General features: G+C 29.8%; 1 long non-coding RNA gene across 1 annotated transcript in view; it reads left to right on the top strand.

Moving 5' to 3' along the window:
* The first annotated feature begins 958 nt into the window (after nt 1-958).
* The window catches only part of LOC128093482 (uncharacterized), an 80,177-nt gene continuing 60,635 nt past the window's right edge, over nt 959-20,500 (top strand). The window contains exon 1 of the long non-coding RNA XR_008212522.1: nt 959-1,089. This is a non-coding gene — a long non-coding RNA (uncharacterized LOC128093482). The remainder of the gene's footprint in view (nt 1,090-20,500) is intronic.

Below are 20,500 nucleotides of genomic sequence, written 5' to 3'. Positions count from 1 at the left end.
CATCTAAAGTTTATCGCACACTTGAGTTGACTCAGTAAGTGAGATTATATTCATGTAACCAATAAAAGTAATCAGGTATAGGAGAACAACGCGTATCTTTGGCATGTGCAGAAGTAAGTTTGATGTGCATCCTCAATTTGATGGAAAGCATAAATTTTCACATACTGATGCATATAGTCAAATGTTTAATTTTGTGAAATATTTCAACTTTATTTGGATGATAGTCTTGAAGGAATATCGATATAAAAAAAACTTTCTAAAATATGTATCAGGATATCACTTTAATTGCCATTCACAATACAGTATTGATTAATTCCAGTTCCCTAGTTTGGAATAGGCAGCCCTTCTTCGTTGCGATGAAATATGCCCGGGATGATTTGTATGATTTATCAACGAAAAAATGCTCAGAATTGTCACACTGCAATTTACTTCATAAGAAGCATTTCGACCGTGCTCGACGAAAGGAAGTCCAAGTTAATTTTGATTGAATATTATAATTCTCAATAATTGTCCAACATAATACTGAGCTACCCTATATTTCTATATCTCAATTTATCCCCACAAGACCAAAAATCAGAAACCTCGCACAGCAGTCCCCCCCCCCCCACCCCCCCTCCAGTCCAAACATGCCAATAATTCATACCGATATTTACGGCCACTCGAGACGCCTCGGAAGTTATAATTTATCGACACACACCCGGGGTTTTCTCCGCACCAAATTGAGACACTTTGCCACACTTGCTGGGCTGCCAAATCCCGCGCGATATTATGAAGCACGGCGGAACCCGAGTGTCACGGGTGGCGATGGCGCCATTTTGGAAATCCGTGATTTCAGCAAATTTTCATCGTGCTCTCTTGCTGGGATCGGGGCCCCGTCCCAGCCTGCCTCGATGGAAATTAATCGCTGTCATTTTGCGGCTGGCTCCCATTTTGGATTGTGACTCGAATTTGGTTTGAAATCGACGGCGGGAAGTTTCACGAATCAGCTGGGGATAAGTTACAGTTCTGAGCTGACAATCAGTGCAGCGGATTAATCCCTTAGATCAAGTTTCAACTCAAAATAAATTTATCAGTAGGCGCCCTCCACAGGTAAAACACTGAAACAGTTGTTTTTCTCCATACATTTTGACGATTTTTCCCATACAAACTTCAAGCGATTAGAGGGAGGGGTTTCCGTGGTCAAAATGAGCTCAAATTTGGATGGGCCAATCCACAGTGACAATAAGATCCCACCAAAAAGACCGATTTACCCTATATTTTGTTTTTTTTTTTTAGATTAATTTTGCATATCTTGTGAGTGAGAACTCGCAAAATGTACCATTATATAATTTCGATGGAGTAGAGAAAAGAAGTTGAGTCAACGTCTCGAGCATTTCAGCAACACATTTGAAACTAAAAAATAAAAGTAAACATATAGGGTAATTCGACCTCAAACGAGCCTTGCGCAAATTTCCACGGATTCTCACCACCACCTATCGATTCCTCGGAATTTTTCACTTAAGAATTGTCTTGGTTGAAAGTTCTAATTGACCGGCATCAATTGAGTCCGTTTTTTGCCTTGATTTCCGGATTTGGACCACCCTACTGTCCATACAAAAAGGTACGTGAATATTAGAAAATCTGTAACCTTTGAAAAACAATCCGATTAGTTTGGTGTCTTTGGCAAATTTGTTGATGAGGACTATCCGGAAAAAAATGCACACTGAGAAAAAATTGCCGAGTTTTCATTTAGTTTTATTAAAGAATAGGAAAAAGAACAATTTTGCCGTTTTTTTTGACTTCAGTTTTAAATATACTTTAAACCGGGGTGACACTGACAGGAATTTAATTATTTTTAGGTTTATTTTGCAACTGACAAGGTTTGGCTCGAGATTATTATTTCTAAACATGTACGGGGGGCAATCCACTCAAAGTTCATGCACTTTTTCTGGGAAAAAGGTTTTTCAACAGAGTTTAACAAAGTTTAACAAATCGATATTTTAACTCCGGGTGACTGTGGCACTCACAGTTTTTCGTGGCAAAATCGGATTTAATGTGTAAAAATTTTACTTTTCACGTAGGATATTTCATCACTTATATTTCATCACTTAGGTGAAAACACTGTCCTGATTGCATGCCCAATCAAAAAACCTTTCCAATGAGTCCAAGCGATAAAAAGATCCGATTAGAGCGTCGCATTTCCCGTCCCAGGAATTCCCAGGATTTCCCAAAAAAGTATATATCCTGTTTCCTGGGAAATTTGTAAATTTCCTAGGAATTTCCGAAATTCAAGCAAAAGTATACATTTTCTCAACATTTGGTATTTTTTTTTAATTTGCCAAAAATAACAATAATGAGATAAATCAATTCAATCCCTTTTGGCCCTTCATACGGCAGTAATTTGAAGATACTTCCTTTAAATCTGAGTTACTGCAATTCTAGGCAACCGCTATATAGGTGATACTTGTGGCCCTGTGGGTTATCACATCAAATCAAATCATATAAAATCAATAATGAGATAAATCAATTTAATATTATTACATCCAAAAAACTGATATTTTGAACTAATCACTTTGTCTGAAAATTTCATTCATGTTATTTCTGATAATATTAATTTGTGAAGCATTCAAAACTGGGAATAGATATTGTTTATTTTTTGGGCAACAAAAAATACGATATTATTTCATTAAAATAGTCAATAATAATTTTGGTAAGTATTTTAAACGAATTTTTTGTTATACAATTTGAAATAAGGTACCTTTTCCCACCAAGATCAAATTTAAGTTTTAATTATCGTGTTTGCTTACTATGACCAAATTTGACGAAAATTGAATTGGTATGATTAAATGTCTCTAAGAAGAATTACGTTAATTTGTACAAGAAATTGCAGTTTAAAGTTGAAAATATAGAAAGCCCTAGAGCTACCAAGGACGTAAGAGTTTTAAATGTGAAACTACTGAAATACTTTTTTTGCTATGAATTTTATTTTACCGAAGTCATTTATTAGACTGAATCAACAACTTCATATTACATAAAAGGTGCCCAAAAATTGCAAACATATTTCAAAAACTCGCTCCAAATATTTGATAAACTTAAGTTATTATTACATAAAAATTGTACTTCAAGTGGAAAAGGAGATTTTTAAGGTAAATTCAAAGCTAATCTATTTATTCATGAGCTCAAGCAGGTAAAATTTGTTCTGAAAATAATATTTGTCATGAAAAATATATGTTTTGTTTTTTTTTTTCATTTCAATTATTTTTTTTGACATAAAAAAACATGCTTGCTGCATTATTTTTTTCATTTCAACTCAATATTCAATATTTTTGTTTATCTTATTCTCTTAAACTGGTCACAGAGTCGAATTGAAAAGCAATTTTATGAGTTTGCAGCATTGATTCATTTTACTCATTGTCCAAAAACTGTGGTTAAAGAATAATACATAGTTCTTAACAAAAATATACTAATCATTATTTTTTGATATTTTAATCAAATTTATAAACAGCCTATAAATTTAGAAAATTGATTTATTTAATTTTTGAAATTGTGTGTTTTATTTACAAGTTGTCAAGGTATAAATTGAGATTGGTGCGCTGGAAGTGGGGACGCGAAGTCGTGATTATTCAGGTTAAATTTTTTGTGTGCTTTTGTGTCGCTGTTCGTGAGTATCGTGCAAGCAGTAGTGATGGGGAGATGGATTTTTGTGGTGTTCTCTTTGTGCTGTGTTCGTGTTCATGTTCATGCCATGCATGCGGTGGGGAATCATTGTACTAATGAATATTATTGCGCGTCAGTATCGTATGATGGTTTTATTGTCGTGTTTGTTTTGTAATGTATTTGTGTTAAAATCTAGCTTGGTTCTTTGTGGTGATGGAATTGTTTTTGGTGGTGGTGGTGATGGTGTTAAATAATAAGAACATTCAATTTACTAACATTGAGTCCTAAACCTCCCTACAAACATCTATACCACTAGGTGACGTAGAGATCTCTGCGCATTCTAGATAGATGTTTACTAACATGCCTTCCAAGCCCCGAGGTTAGCAAGGTACCGGCCAGGAGCCCCTTATCTTACTGGATAGTATTACACGCTCATCTAAAGATGAAAACATGGTATCTCCCGTGTTGGAATATTGTAACCGGATAAGAGTCTAGTGCTATTATACGTTTAATTACAGTTAAACAACAAGATAAGCGTTGTGCAACCATCCGGAATTGTGCGACCTTTATTGCTAATGCTAATGCTAAAAGTTGTCAAGGTATAAATTGATCCTCACACTTATTTTGACCATTTAGGGTGCTATTCTATACAATTTTGTTTCAAAATATCAATCAGAACCAGGATTGAAACAATTTTCGAAATTTTTGAAAATTTCCCGTTTCTCGGGAATTTCGAAACCCCGGGAAATTGGACGCTCTAGATCCGATAACCATGTTAAAAGTTATGAGCACTTAATTGTTATTCATACACTTTTTTGAGGCCAGATCTCAGATATTTTGATAAAAAGCGGATCCATCAAGCGACATATCGTAAGATGCGTATTCAAAAGACCTTTCCGTTGAGCCTAATCGACATCAGGGATACCCTATGACTCGATTTCTTAGGCAAAAATATGAATCTGTGCCAATTTTGCGCCAAATCGATTAAGGTTTAAGGGTTACTTTTAATCATTGAAGTTTATATGGAGAAAATCGCAAAAATGTATGCAGAATAACATTGTTTCAGTATTTTTCTGCCAGTTGGCGCGGGTCTCACCCAAAATTGTCCAATTCTGGGATTCTTTTTGCGTGGTAATTTAATTCCCTACACCTTTGCCGAATGGTGCAAAACGATCCGAATTGATCCTGATTTTTTGGTGATTTTTCTTTTTTTGAAAAAAGTATTTACTTCTTATACAGCCCTTATATACTTTCAAGTACAGTCCAGACTCGATTATCCGAAGTCTTTGGAAAAATTTCACTTCGGATAATCGAAACTTCGGAAAATCGAATAACGAAAAAAATTATAAACTACGCTAATTTAAAAAAAAAAAAACAAACATGGCGGGGACGAAATATTGAAAAAAATGCATTTTATTAATTAATAAGCAATCAACCAGGGCTGCGGAGTCGGGTCATATTTCAAACGACTCCGACTCCAACTCCGGCTTTCTCAGATTAGCTGACTCCGACTCCGACTCCGGCTCCGGCTTTGAACAAATGGTTGGCTCCGACTCCGACTCCGGCCTTCCAACTCTAGCCGACTCCAACTCCGACTCCGACTCCAGCTTTCAACAAATGGTTGGCTCCGGCTTCGACTCCGACTCCACATATTTTTAAATGTTTCGAAAGTTAGATAACTATTATAAGTTAATTATTTTTTAAACATTGATAAATAGGATTATTTAAAAACTCTCTAAGCGTCATGTTTTTCTCAAGAAAAATAAGTTAAGTAAAAGTAAAGTAAAGTAAAAAAAAACGGAAAAAAAGTTTCTAGGTTACAAATTTTATACGTTATGGAAACAGAAATCAAAAAAAATCTTCAGTTTTAGAGGCATTTTGAGAAGAACAGTTTTGTAAGTAAATTTGGATTTATTTGCTTAACCTCAAATTTGAAAATTTGTTTTTCAAAGCTAATAAATTTAAATATTAATCTGTTATTTTTGAATGAAAAACTAAAAGAAACCTGGCCTTAATGATCTATTGATCATTATAATTCAATTTGCTCACATTCAGGCTGACATTTGTAAGAAGCACAGTGCCAGGCACCTTGTTTTTTAAATGACAATTTTAAACGAAACATTTTCTTGTTTTTTTTAAGACGTACATGGACATCACACCATGGCTGAAGGAGATTATTATTTCAAATCAATGTATCTAAACAATTTCTTCGTGGACGCTTAAGATGTCCTTTTCAAATATCTGTGAAATGGAAAATATTTTAACCTGGAAATTTTTAATTTATTTTAATTTTAAAATTTTATATACTTTTAAAAGGAGGCGCACGATACTTCGTGAATCTTCACCTTAAACGAAACTTTATGGATGATCTTGCGCCTCCATCAAAATATATGAAAAAAAAATAAAATTTAATAAAAAACTAATAATCACAAGTAAAATAATTTCTAGGTCACAAATATTTCACATCAATTCGTACCAGTTGATAATATTTTGATTCTGTTTTTTTATCTATAATAAAATAAATTAAAATCCTATATTTTGTTCTATAGATTTTTTATTAGTTCATTTTTGTACTGAATTCTTGAGAATTGTTCAACGATAATTTGCAACGATATCAAAATAGTTTACCTAAAATCAACATCAACATCGACAATCAATGATTATTTCAAATTTGTTGCAACTTCTTTTGACATTTTTTGTTAGTTTCAATTATTTTAAATGCAACACTTTGATTTTTTTGTACTCAGTTATAAACAAAATGCGCATGTTGAGTTCCAAGTAAGAGATTGTTATTATCGTTGATTATTGTTTACAAAAGTTAAACTGTCAGTGACTCTTTTTCGATCTGCAAAAACAGTGATTACTATTTATAATCTTTTTATGTACCTCGTAAATTTTTCCTAAAAAATGATTTAACTGAAAACCTCTAAGACATTCGCAATTGGGGTAAGAGATGACTTTGTGTGTACTTTTTTCAGAAATAACTGGATGAAATTTGGTCATATTTGAATTAAAAGGGCACATAAATATAGTCTGAGTACATAACCAATTTTTTATTTATTATTTTTTGAATTATGATACTACATACTTGGGTAAGAGGTTATCATTAAGTGATTATAGTGTAATAATACAATTAGAGCTTTTCAATCACAATAAATAGCTTCAAAAACATAATGGCATCTGATAAGTCAGTTAAAAATATAAGTTGATTTGTAAATTAAGCTGTTATATAGGAAATACTGAACAATAAAAAAACATATTTTTTGTTGAATTTAAGATAACTCCGGCTCCGACTCCGACTCCAGGTTATCAGAAATCATCGGCTCCGACTCCGACTCCGACTCCAGCTCATAAAATTTACCCGACTCCGGCTCCGACTCCGACTTCAGCTGTTCGAGTTTTGACGACCGACTCCGACTCCGACTCCAAGCTTCCCAAAAAGACCCGACTCCACCGACTCCGGCAACTAATCAAATTTGACTAAAATGGGGTCGCAGAACTCGATTTTGATGTTTAAAACAAAAAAAGAAAAATCGAAAAAATTGTGTTCGTGATTCGATTATCCGAAGTCCCATACAAACCTTCGGATAATCGAACTTCGGATAATCAAAACTTTGGATAATCGAGTCTGGACTGTATAAAAGCCAATTTCTTTATATCGCATTACTAATAACTCATCAGAATCAACTCGGATCTACTTGCACTCTTGCCTAAAGAACCGAGCCAAGGATTATCTTTTAAGATTTTCCACAATTATCAATTTTACTTGTCACCCTTGGGTCCAATCACAATCGGTGACTTTTCACCTAAATTTTGAATACCAGTATTTTACTTTATTGATAAAGTTATGTAGCTTTCGCCTTTCAGTGGTTTCTAATGAAGAAAAATCTACATTTGCAAAGAGGCTTAAAACTAACTTCAACCTAAAATAAACAAAGTGCGGATCAATGCAGAGCACCTCCAAATTTGGGAAATTGTTTGGGGGCCCAAATGGAACAGAAAAATCTCTGTTATTAAAAGTTGTCCATAACGAGCTACTCCAATGCACATGCATTCCTCTAATTAATAAAAAAAAATCAAATCAGATTCTTCATATAACATGCTTATAAATTTATTACTGAAAAAAACCAAAAAAAAAAATCGTAATTAAAACAATTTCACCGTGGCCAAAACTACTTACAGCAAAACTCACTCTCGCGCGCAAGCTTACACGTATGCCCCCCCCCCCCCCCTCCCATGGAACCACAAACAAGGTAAAACCACGACAAAGGCTTTCGAGCAAAAGTTTGGGCCCCCCCCAAAACACAGCTGCTAGGAGATGAGAGAAAAGGTAGGCTTGTTTTGCCGCGCCTCCCCGACACACGGTCGGTGGCCGTGACCAACATTTTTGGGTGGCGGCAAAACTTTTTAAATTAAAATTTTTACCCCATTATAATGCGAACGGGTTGAGCACCATTTCAATTTCAAAGTTGTTTTCCACCACGAAGCAGGGTGGGAAAGGTTTTGTTTTCTGTTTGTGAAGAGTTAAATAGTGTGCTTCTTAAGTAGCCACAATAGAGGATAGTTATTGGTTAAGAATTTCAATTTAAAGAAGTCAGTTGTAATAAATAAAAGCATTTTGAAAATTTCTCAAAGTTCAACCTAAAATAAACAACCAACACATATCATACCTTATTGGGCTATAAATTTCAAGAATTATTTCCTATTGTTTGAAGATTTTCCTCGCACAATCGTCTGAAGATAAATTTCTTCTCCGCAAGTGATTTCTCACTTTTGAAAATAATTCCAAAGACAAGCGGAGAAAAGCCACCGATTGCATTCAACTGCAGCACCAACCGCACGCCAGTTCAATGCAATGAAGATTTATAGCTAAAAAATATCCTTCCTCCGACTTGACCCAGAAGTGTGGAGAATCATCTTCTTTGCTCATTGCAGCAGCGCGCATCGGAAAGCTAACTTTTTCCGAAAGTGGCGGAGGTGGAAAAATCCCGGAAAACTTCAATATATCATTTGCGAGAGCGAGAGACAGAGAGAGGGAGGGCAAATTGGATTGGATAAATTGAAACGAGTGGCAGACGTTGATGCCGGTTCCACAGCGCGATCACGTGCAAGAAAAACTCGACAAAATCAAGAAAGTGTCCCGGATGAAAGTGATGGCGGGAAAACTGCGTGGGAATGGTCGTTTGGTTTTGGTTTGTGGTGCGCGTTTGCGTTGTAGTTTTATTTGATTTTGCACGGTTATTGCGAAAGTTTGAGCGCAAAGTAGCAAGCAAGCCATGGAATTGGCAGCAGAAACTATTTTGAAAGTGCGGTTGTGGCAAATAAGATTGTCGCTGAGCGGGGGAAATGCATTTAAGGAATATTTGATAAAAACAGGTTTGTTCGATCAAATTTGAAGTTGAAGGAATTCTTGTTATAAAATTTGGTTTACATACTTTTGATATTTTGTATAAATTTCGGTTCTGATTTTCCTTACTAGCAAAAAAAAAAAAGATTATCTTTCATTTTACAAAAAATATTTTTTAACGCTAATAACTTTCCAAAAAGAAATCGTAGACCCTTTGACAGAACACTAAATTTCCTATAAGTGTCTCACTTTTGGCAATATTTGGATTTGAAACATAATTTTATTGAAAAAAATAAGTAAAATTGTTTTGCTCTATATATTTTTCTCAAATGTTTCCGTAAAAACTTAATTTTTGAGTATCACTGATATTGACTTATTTCGCTCGCATTTGTCCCTGAAACTTAGAGTTTGTCAAGCAACAGAATTCAAATTATAAGCGAGGTTTAGAAAAAAACCCATTTTCTGGGCACCATATTGAAAAAAATAATTGAAAAGAAGATTGATTTTGCAACAAAAAATCATGTTGAATCAGAAAAATTATGTCCACTAACAATAATGACAATTGGCATAGAAATGGCATACGCAATTACTTCTGCAAGGTTCAAACATTACCGGTTGGACTTTTGGTTGATTAGATACATCCTCTTAATGTTGAAATAATTTAAAAAAAATATTAATGTCAACTGTGCAATTTTTTAGAATCTCACACACATTTTCCCAAGATTTATTAATAAATGGGTACAAATTGATCAAAATCATCATTTTTTCAAAAAGATTTTTGAAAAATTTAGATAACTCACGCAGAATATATACGAACCTCATATGTTTCTATAGCATTTTTTTTTGTTATTTTCTGCTCTACAACTTTGTAGAATATTACTACTCTGAAAATTGCCCTGCAAAGTTACAAAAATACGCAATTTTAAAATGAAAAATGTTGTTTTAAACGGAAAAAATACCCTTCCGAGTAAAGGTTCCAAAATGATCTTAAACTTCCTATAAAATGACATGACTCACGATTTTTGACAGTTGAATAACGGAAATTGCTTTTTTTATTTTGATTACGCCATCAAATTGATAATCTAGTTTTTCACAAAAGTCCCTTTGACACCAAATTTCTATCTCTTGACGGCTTCGAGCTACAAATCACTGAAAAAAGTGTATTAGTAAAAATCCAGAAAAATGAAAGGGGTCATACCGTCACAGAGTAACCTGTGATACCGTCCCGTTGTTTTTTGATTTTTCATCTATTTTAAGAGACTATAAAAGACGTGATGGTGCAAAATCTGGTTATGAATAAATCTGGACAATAATCACGAAATATAATTCTTTAAAGCATAACTAAAAATGCAAAATGAAAGTCAAGTTCAACTCACTGGATTTTTTGTTTTCTTCTTTTCAATTTCTTAATGCTTTTTAATTATAATTCTTGAAATAAAAACAACACCTATAAAAAATTCAAGGGTCCTGATTGCTCAAAATCAACCACTCCATTCGCGAGCACAAATAGCAGGCGACGCGATACTGCCCTGATGAATTCCTACTGTTTGTCACTTTGAAACCATTCGCTCCCGAACACTCTCTTTTCTACTCTCCTTCTCTCTCTGATCGGCTCAGTCTCCGAACGGCTCAGGCAGGCCGAACGTCGCCGATCACTCTGAACTGAAAACATTTTTTCTCTGATGCGCTGCGTTATACTCATTGATTTGGGTTGCCTAAAATCAATGTTATCAATTAAATTGTGCATTTATTTTGAATTCATAACATTATAGACACCATTCAAAGAAACTTTCACCAAGAAAAAATCAAATTGATGGCAAACTGAGGGCTGGAAAACAAAAAGACTGCCGCGATGGCGTTTTGTGAGAATGGCTCTTTGCTGAGCATGGTAGTGTGTGAGTGTCGTCGAGCGACGGAGTAGGCAAAAAATTTCACGATGTAGGGGAAATAAACCCATTTTAAGCCTAATAAGCGGTCTTGTTTGAATGATGCTGGATAATCTGGAGTGTTCCTTGAAATTCAGTAAAACCAAATACACCAACGAGTAGAGCAACTTTTTGTGAACATTTCTGTTTATTTTCACTTTTATTAAAAGTTATGCTATTCCTTTTACAAGCATTTTAAAAAAATATTTCAAAAACGCATTCTAATCAGTCGTGTGCATTGGGCCACGCCCATTTTTGTATTTTCAGCTTAGTTCTTTTTTTCTTCCAACGCTCGTTTGGGTCTGCTTCGTGCTGCCAAAATTGATGAAATTTTGAGCGAACACTCACGAAAAGTAGCATTTATAGAGAAAGTTTCCTGGCAACACCACAAGCGCTGCTGGTGGTGTTGGTGGCCACCCTTTGTTCTTTATTTGCCTTCACTTCTCGTTCGGTTTTCTTCAGCCTTCGATTAGAATGGATGGTCAAAATTGAAACGTCAAAAGACTTAGCGCGTTTGTTTTTTTGATGGCGCTTGCTAATTATTTACATGTTTCGGGATTATTTTTCAAGTGAGTGACTAAGTAACGGTCAAAAGAACATGTTGCCGGTAGTTGGAAGCAATTTCATATCTTAAGCGCTTTGAAAACGTTAGCGCAAGTGAAAAGATATTGATGGCGACTTTCGTTAAGCAGTTAAGCTCTCATCTTGCGTGTGGATGTGTGTGCCACCAAAATGATGAGAAATGGTCTCGCAAAATAGAAATTATGATCAAAAGTGCATTAAATTTGATCTTTTTGGCCAGTAAGTGGCATACATTTGCGTGCTTACTCCAGGCGGTGCTGTTGCTGGTAAGTTTACAGCCTAAATAGTATTCTTGGAGGTTTAATCGAGCATCAAACTCTCCATATGACGAAGATAGGTGTTTGATTAGAAAGGGTATATTTCCCCTATTTGTTCGCTGAGTGAACAGTTCGGGCCACTCGCTGACTGCTTGCGAGTATCATTCGCTCATGAATGCTAGCGGGTTAGAATAGGCGACGAATGGATAGGCGATGAGTGAGTGGTTTCTGTTCATTGAACCGAAAATCAGAACCCTTGAAAAAAATATTAAAAATCTGAGTAAATATCCTAAAATGTATTTTCTGAAACTTTCAAAATCGGAAAATTAGTAGTTGGGATACATTTTCTTAAAAAATTCAGTCGATAAAAATGATTACGATACAATACAAATTTAAAAATCAAGCTTAAATTAAAAAAAAAATCTAAAAACAGATTTTTGTCATATTTCATATTTGAGACCAAATTATGATTTTTGGTCTGACAAATTTTCAGATCAGGCGACCAGAAATTTCCGCAAATGTTTAATTTTTAACATTGAAAATCGGACCAATAGTTAACGGAATAATGAGTTATTCTTTTTATCACCAAAACAGAGTCAAATTTTCAAAAGACCGAAATTTCAGGTCATTCGAACCACCAAATTTTCATTATTTTCAAACCAGCCCTACCATTTGATCTAGTCGAACATAAATGTGTTTGGGCCTGTTCACATCTGATCTGATTTTTTTGTTTGGATGATAGGAATGTTTCATGTTACTTTCTTTTTTTTGCATTGGAAATTGAACGCTTGTTTGCAGAGTAATCTTCTATTCAAATTTAACCATAGCAACCATAGCTCTGAAGCAAATTTTTAGGAAATTTGTTGATCTTTTTGAAAAAATATTGGTAAAGCTTGGCCATGACTTCTACAGGTAAAAAAGCCACGAGGATTCCGAATATGTAAAACTTGAGCCCAAAAAGTGTCGTCTTCATGGACTACAGGGCAACAGTTAACGCTGTAAAAATTTTGTAATAGAAAAATAGTAAATCTACGAAAAAATGGCGATTGGCCTAAAGTTAATTCCGTAGGCTTGTAGTCCATGAAATTGCCTATCTTTAGACTTATGGACTCATGTTTTTTTTACCTCAAACTTCAATGGCCGTTTTACCCCACTTCCATTTGTCGTAGAGGGCTCATATTTGGCATGAGTTCATCTCAAGTATAGACAAACAAACGCTGAAAGTTTCATCCACATCGGAGCGCCTCGATACGAACTGTTACACATTGGTGAAAAACTCGCTCTTAATTTTGGGATTAGGGGAACTACACCCTTTCTCAGCCTATTTCTATTATCGACCTATCAGCACTTTGATCATGAATTACAGCTTTCATTAAGTGTTTTTGACTTTTGCAAAGTAATAAAAAGCTCAAATAAAAGTGAGCAAGCAACTTTTCATTATTGATACAAACATGTTGATACAAATGGGTATATTTCCCCATTTAATTTGAAAAAGGCTAAATTTATGCAGAGTACTTATAGATTGAAAATAAAATTTTACATTTAAGTATAAAATCTATGACATTTTTTCACCGTTTTCAAAAAATATGTTTTAAATTTGAATAATTGGAAACACTGCCAAACTGAATTTTGCCAAAAAAAAAAATGGCAATTTACAGTATGTAAAAAAAGTATTAACACCCCTTGAGCACTATGCACATTTTGTGATGAAACATGTAAACAATTTAAAGTTTGACAGAAACCTAGTACTACGTTTTTGTTTAAAGACTCATGCCGAACATTTGCTATAAAAAGCTCATGAAAAGATGATTTCTATAAAAAGTGATATAACAAATACTATAACAGAAATCAAAAAAGGTGCAAAAAAAGTTTGTACACCTCTCGAAAAATTAACATAAATAATGTTATTTGTTGACAAATCACCATAAATCCAGTCTTCTACACGGATAGAAATCCTGTCCGAAAAATCGTAAACAAATTGTTTTAAAATCGATAACATCGATTGTTTTCAATTTCGTTTACAATGTTCTCAAAAATGAAAACATTCTCCTCGATTTCGAAAACTTTTGTTTTCGAAAGTGCAACTTTGGTTTTCGAACACGCAACTTTTTCCGTCACCCTTTTTTCAAGCGTAACAACTGTCAAAACGCAGCCTAAATCTAAACGTCAACGAAAACGTCGTGACATTTTGTTCAAAGTTTTTTTTTTGGTTTCGGGAGAAGAAAATCGTTGCTGGTGTCCCAGCAACAGGTTCCGTTTCGTTTGGCCAAGTGGAGTGCACCAACAATTGCTGCCCAAGTGTCCAGCTGCAAACACCGCCAACGAAGTCGTTCCGGTTCCGGTTTTAAAAGTGCTTTCGGAAGTGGCGAAATCACCTATCCGGGAAAAGCCAAAGGTCGATCCGCCCTGCGATTCAGACAAGAGTGATCAAGGACCAGTACAGGTTCAGTTCTGGAATGAAAGACGGAACCATTGCCAACGGCCACCCTCGAGAAGGCGGACAGCGGTGGCTAGTTTCAAAGGAACGTCAATCAACGGCAGCACGGTAGCCGTGGAGCAGGAGGATGAGGAGGAGGTTCCGGCGATGCAATCACCATGCCTTCTCGAGGGTGGCCGTTGGCAATGGTTCCGTCTTTCATTCCAGAACTGAACCTGTTCTGGTCCTTGATCACTCTTGTCTGAATCGCAGGGCGGATTGACCTTTGCTTTCTCCCGGATAGGTGCCTTTTCCCGGATAGGTGCTTTTTCCCGGAAAGGCTCCTCCTCCTCCTCCTCCTCCTCCTCCTCCTCCTCCTCCTCCTCCTCCTCCTCCTCCTCCTCCTCCTCCTCCTCCTCCTCCTCCTCCTCCTCCTCCTCCTCCTCCTCCTCCTCCTCCCCCTCCAGGACCACCGAGACGAAAATGTTGTCCAGCGGGAGGAAATCATCAACGTTGATACCCTCAGAAACTTGGTAAGATTTGAATGAATAATTTTCCCCAAACTCGTAATAGATCGATCTAATCGACCTTCCTCCCTCCACAGGCTGCGACGCCGTCCTCTTCCAGATCTGCAGCCACCTCAAATTGAACCAACAAAAGCGACCCGGGACAAGGCGCATCAACCGAACTCGGGTTCCGTCGGCATTCTGGAGCCGATCGCGGTCAAGCTTCGGTCGTGCAGAAGGCGCTGAATACCCACAATCACACACTACATTACACTCTACCACCTACAATTCTAATTCAAAAAAATCTTAAAATCTAAAGTTCTACATTTTTAAAACACACAACCCTAGTAACATTTTTAAACTTACAGGTTTTATCAGGGTTCTGAAAACCCTGATACGGCCTAAATAAGCTTTTATGGCCTACTTAAAACCTAAAATGTTACTAGGGAATACCTTTAATTCTAAAATTCTAGGATTCTTAAGTTAAATATGAATTCAAAAATTTAAAATTTCTAAATAAATTTTAAAATTTTAAAATAGTTATATTCTAAAATTCTTATATTCTAAAATTCTGAAATTTAAAATTTAATTCAAAATTCTTGGATTCAAAAATTTTGAAATTTTAAAGTTCTAAAACTCTAAAAATCTAAAAATTTCAAATTTATTTATTGCTTTCTAAAATTTCAAATTCTGCAATTCAAAATTTTTATAATCTAAAATTCTGAAATTTCAAATTTATTAAATTTAAAAATTCTACAATTCTAAAATTCAAAATTCTGAGATTCAAAACATCTAAATTCAACTATTCAAAGATTCTAAAAACTCAAAATTCTTGAGTTGTAAAATTCAAAAATTCTAAAATTCTAAGATTCTAAAATTCTAAAATTCTAAAATTCTAAAATTCTAAAATTCTAAAATTCTAAAATTCTAAAATTCTAAAACTCTAAAATTCTAAAATTCTAAAATTCTAAAATTCTAAAATTCTAAAATTCTAAAATTCTAAAATTCTAAAATTCTAAAATTCTAAAATTCTAAAATTCTAAAATTCTAAAATTCTAAAATTCTAAAATTCTGAAATTCTAAAATTCTAAAATTCTAAAATTCTAAAATTCTAAAATTCTAAAATTCTAAAATTCTAAAATTCTAAAATTCTAAAATTCTAAAATTCTAAAATTCTAAAATTCTAAAATTCTAAAATTCTAAAATTCTAAAATTCTAAAATTCTAAAATTCTAAAATTCTAAAATTCTAAAATTCTAAAATTCTAAAATTCTAAAATTCTAAAATTCTAAAATTCTAAAATTCTAAAATTCTAAAATTCTAAAATTCTAAAATTCTAAAATTCTAAAATTCTAAAATTCTATAATTCTAAAATTCTAAAATTCTAAAATTCTAAAATTCTAAAATTCTAAAATTCTAAAATTCTAAAATTCTAAAATTCTAAAATTCTAAAATTCTAAAATTCTACAATTCTAAAATTCTAAAATTCTAAAATTCTAAAATTCTAAAATTCTAAAATTCTAAAATTCTAAAATTCTAAAATTCTAAAATTCTAAAATTCTAAAATTCTAAAATTCTGAAATTCTAAAATTCTAAAATTCTAAAATTCTAAAATTCTGAAATTCTAAAATTCTAAAATTCTAAAATTCTAAAATTCTAAGATTCTAAAATTCTAAAATTCTAAAATTCTAAAATTCTAAAATTCTAAAATTCTAAAATTCTAAAATTCTAAAATTCTAAAATTCTAAAATTCTAAAATTCTGAAATTCCAAAATTCTAAAATTCTAAAATTCTAAAATTCTAAAATTCTAAAATTCTAAAATTCTAAAATTCTAAAATTCTAAAATTCTAAAATTCTAAAATTCTAAAATTCTGAAATTCTAAAATTCTAAAATTCTAAAATTCTAAAATTCTAAAATTCTAAAATTCTAAAATTCTAAAATTCTAAAATTCTAAAATTCTAAAATTCTAAAATTCTAAAATTCTAAAATTCTAAAATTCTAAAATTCTAAAATTCTGAAATTCTAAAATTCTAAAATTCTAAAATTCTAAAATTCTAAAATTCTAAAATTCTAAAATTCTAAAATTCTAAAATTCTAAAATTCTAAAATTCTAAAATTCTAAAATTCTAAAATTCTAAAATTCTAAAATTCTAAAATTCTAAAATTCTAAAATTCTAAAATTCTAAAATTCTAAAATTCTAAAATTCTAAAATTCTAAAATTCTAAAATTCTAAAATTCTAAAATTCTAAAATTCTAAAATTCTAAAATTCTAAAATTCTAAAATTCTAAAATTCTAAAATTCTAAAATTCTAAAATTCTAAAATTCTAAAATTCTAAAATTCTAAAATTCTAAAATTCTAAAATTCTAAAATTCTAAAATTCTAAAATTCTAAAATTCTAAAATTCTAAAATTCTAAAATTCTAAAATTCTAAAATTCTAAAATTCTAAAATTCTAAAATTCTACAATTCTAAAATTCTAAAATTCTAAAATTCTAAAATTCTAAAATTCTAAAATTCTAAAATTCTAAAATTCTAAAATTCTAAAATTCTAAAATTCTAAAATTCTAAAATTCTAAAATTCTGAAATTCTAAAATTCTAAAATTCTAAAATTCTAAAATTCTGAAATTCTAAAATTCTAAAATTCTAAAATTCTAAAATTCTAAGATTCTAAAATTCTAAAATTCTAAAATTCTAAAATTCTAAAATTCTAAAATTCTAAAATTCTAAAATTCTAAAATTCTAAAATTCTAAAATTCTAAAATTCTAAAATTCTGAAATTCCAAAATTCTAAAATTCTAAAATTCTAAAATTCTAAAATTCTAAAATTCTAAAATTCTAAAATTCTAAAATTCTAAAATTCTAAAATTCTAAAATTCTAAAATTCTAAAATTCTAAAATTCTAAAATTCTAAAATTCTAAAATTCTAAAATTCTAAAATTCTAAAATTCTAAAATTCTAAAATTCTAAAATTCTAAAATTCTAAAATTCTAAAATTCGAAAATTCTAAAATTCTAAAATTCTAAAATTCTAAAATTCTAAAATTCTAAAATTCTAAAATTCTAAAATTCTAAAATTCTAAAATTCTAAAATTCTAAAATTCTAAAATTCTAAAATTCTAAAATTCTAAAATTCTAAAACTCTAAAATTCTAAAATTCTAAAATTCTAAAATTCTAAAATTCTGAAATTCTAAAATTCTAAAATTCTAAAATTCTAAAATTCTAAAATTCTAAAATTCTAAAATTCTAAAATTCTAAAATTCTAAAATTCTAAAATTCTAAAATTCTAAAATTCTAAAATTCTAAAATTCTAAAATTCTAAAATTCTAAAATTCTAAAATTCTAAAATTCTAAAATTCTAAAATTCTAAAATTCTAAAATTCTAAAATTCTAAAATTCTAAAATTCTAAAATTCTAAAATTCTAAAATTCTAAAATTCTAAAATTCTAAAATTCTAAAATTCTAAAATTCTAAAATTCTAAAATTCTAAAATTCTAAAATTCTAAAATTCTAAAATTCTAAAATTCTAAAATTCTAAAATTCTAAAATTCTAAAATTCTAAAATTCTAAAATTCTAAAATTCTAAAATTCTAAAATTCTAAAATTCTAAAATTCTAAAATTCTAAAATTCTAAAATTCTAAAATTCTAAAATTCTAAAATTCTAAAATTCTAAAATTCTAAAATTCTAAAATTCTAAAATTCTAAAATTCTAAAATTCTAAAATTCTAAAATTCTAAAATTCTAAAATTCTAAAATTCTAAAATTCTAAAATTCTAAAATTCTAAAATTCTAAAATTCTAAAATTCTAAAATTCTAAAATTCTAAAATTCTAAAATTCTAAAATTCTAAAATTCTAAAATTCTAAAATTCTAAAATTCTAAAATTCTAAAATTCTAAAATTCTAAAATTCTAAAATTCTAAAATTCTAAAATTCTAAAATTCTAAAATTCTAAAATTCTAAAATTCTAAAATTCAAAAATTCAAAAATTCAAAAATTCAAAAATTCAAAAATTTAAAAATTCAAAAATTCAAAAATTTAAGAATTCAAAAATTCTAAAATTCTAAAATTCTAAAATTCTAAAATTCAAAAATTCTAAAATTCTAAAATTCAAAAATTCAAAAATTCAAAAATTCAAAAATTCAAAAATTCAAAAATTCAAAAATTCAAAAATTCAAAAATTCAAAAATTCAAAAATTCAAAAATTCAAAAATTCAAAAATTCAAAAATTCAAAAATTCAAAAATTCAAAAATTCAAAAATTCAAAAATTCAAAAATTCAAAAATTCAAAAATTCAAAAATTCAAAAATTCAAAAATTCAAAAATTCAAAAATTCAAAAATTCAAAAAATCAAAAATTCAAAAATTCAAAAATTCAAAAATTCAAAAATTCAAAACTTCAAAAATTCAAAAATTCAAAAATTCAAAAATTCAAAAATTCAAAAATTCAAAAATTCAAAAATTCAAAAATTCAAAAATTCAAAAATTCAAAAATTCAAAAATTCAAAAATTCAAAAATTCAAAAATTCAAAAATTCAAAAATTCAAAAATTCAAAAATTCAAAAATTCAAAAATTCAAAAATTCAAAAATTCAAAAATTCAAAAATTCAAAAATTCAAAAATTCAAAAATTCTAAAATTCAAAAATTCAAAAATTCAAAAATTCAAAAATTCAAAAATTCAAAAATTCAAAAATTCAAAAATTCAAAAATTCAAAAATTCAAAAATTCAAAAATTCAAAAATTCAAAAATTCAAAAATTCAAAAATTCAAAAATTCAAAAATTCAAAAATTCAAAAATTCAAAAATTCAAAAATTCTAAAATTCTAAAATTCAAAAATTCAAAAATTCAAAAATTCTAAAATTCAAAAATTCTAAAATTCTAAAATTCTAAAATTCTAAAATTCTAAAATTCAAAAATTCAAAAATTCAAAAATTCAAAAATTCAAAAATTCAAAAATTCAAAAATTCAAAAATTCAAAAATTCAAAAATTCAAAAATTCAAAAATTCAAAAATTCAAAAATTCAAAAATTTAAAAATTCAAAAATTCAAAAATTTAAAAATTCAAAAATTCAAAAATTTAAAAATTCAAAAATTCAAAAATTCAAAAATTCAAAAATTCAAAAATTCAAAAATTCAAAAATTCAAAAATTCAAAAATTCAAAAATTCAAAAATTCAAAAATTCAAAAATTCAAAAATTCAAAAATTCAAAAATTCAAAAATTCAAAAATTCAAAAATTCAAAAATTCAAAAATTCAAAAATTCAAAAATTCAAAAATTCAAAAATTCAAAAATTCAAAAATTCAAAAATTCAAAAATTCAAAAATTCAAAAATTCTAAAATTCAAACATTCAAAAATTCAAAAATTCAAAAATTCAAAAATTCAAAAATTCAAAAATTCAAAAATTCAAAAATTCAAAAATTCAAAAATTCAAAAATTCAAAAATTCAAAAATTCAAAAATTCAAAAATTCAAAAATTCAAAAATTTAAAAATTTAAAAATTCAAAAATTCAAAAATTCAAAAATTCAAAAATTCAAAAATTCAAAAATTCAAAAATTCAAAAATTCAAAAATTCAAAAATTCAAAAATTCAAAAATTCAAAAATTCAAAAATTCAAAAATTCGAAAATTCAAAAATTTTAAAATTCAAAAATTCAAAAATTCAAAAATTCAAAAATTCAAAAATTCAAAAATTCAAAAATTCAAAAATTCAAAAATTCAAAAATTCAAAAATTCAAAAATTTAAAAATTCAGAAATTCAGAAATTCAAAAATTCAAAAATCCAAAAATTCCTAATTTCCTAAATTCCTAAATTTCTTAATTTCTAAATT

This window comes from Culex pipiens, chromosome 3 (assembly GCF_016801865.2).
Source record: "Culex pipiens pallens isolate TS chromosome 3, TS_CPP_V2, whole genome shotgun sequence".
Taxonomy (NCBI): domain Eukaryota; kingdom Metazoa; phylum Arthropoda; class Insecta; order Diptera; family Culicidae; genus Culex; species Culex pipiens.
This window is presented reverse-complemented; position numbering and strand designations above follow the sequence as displayed.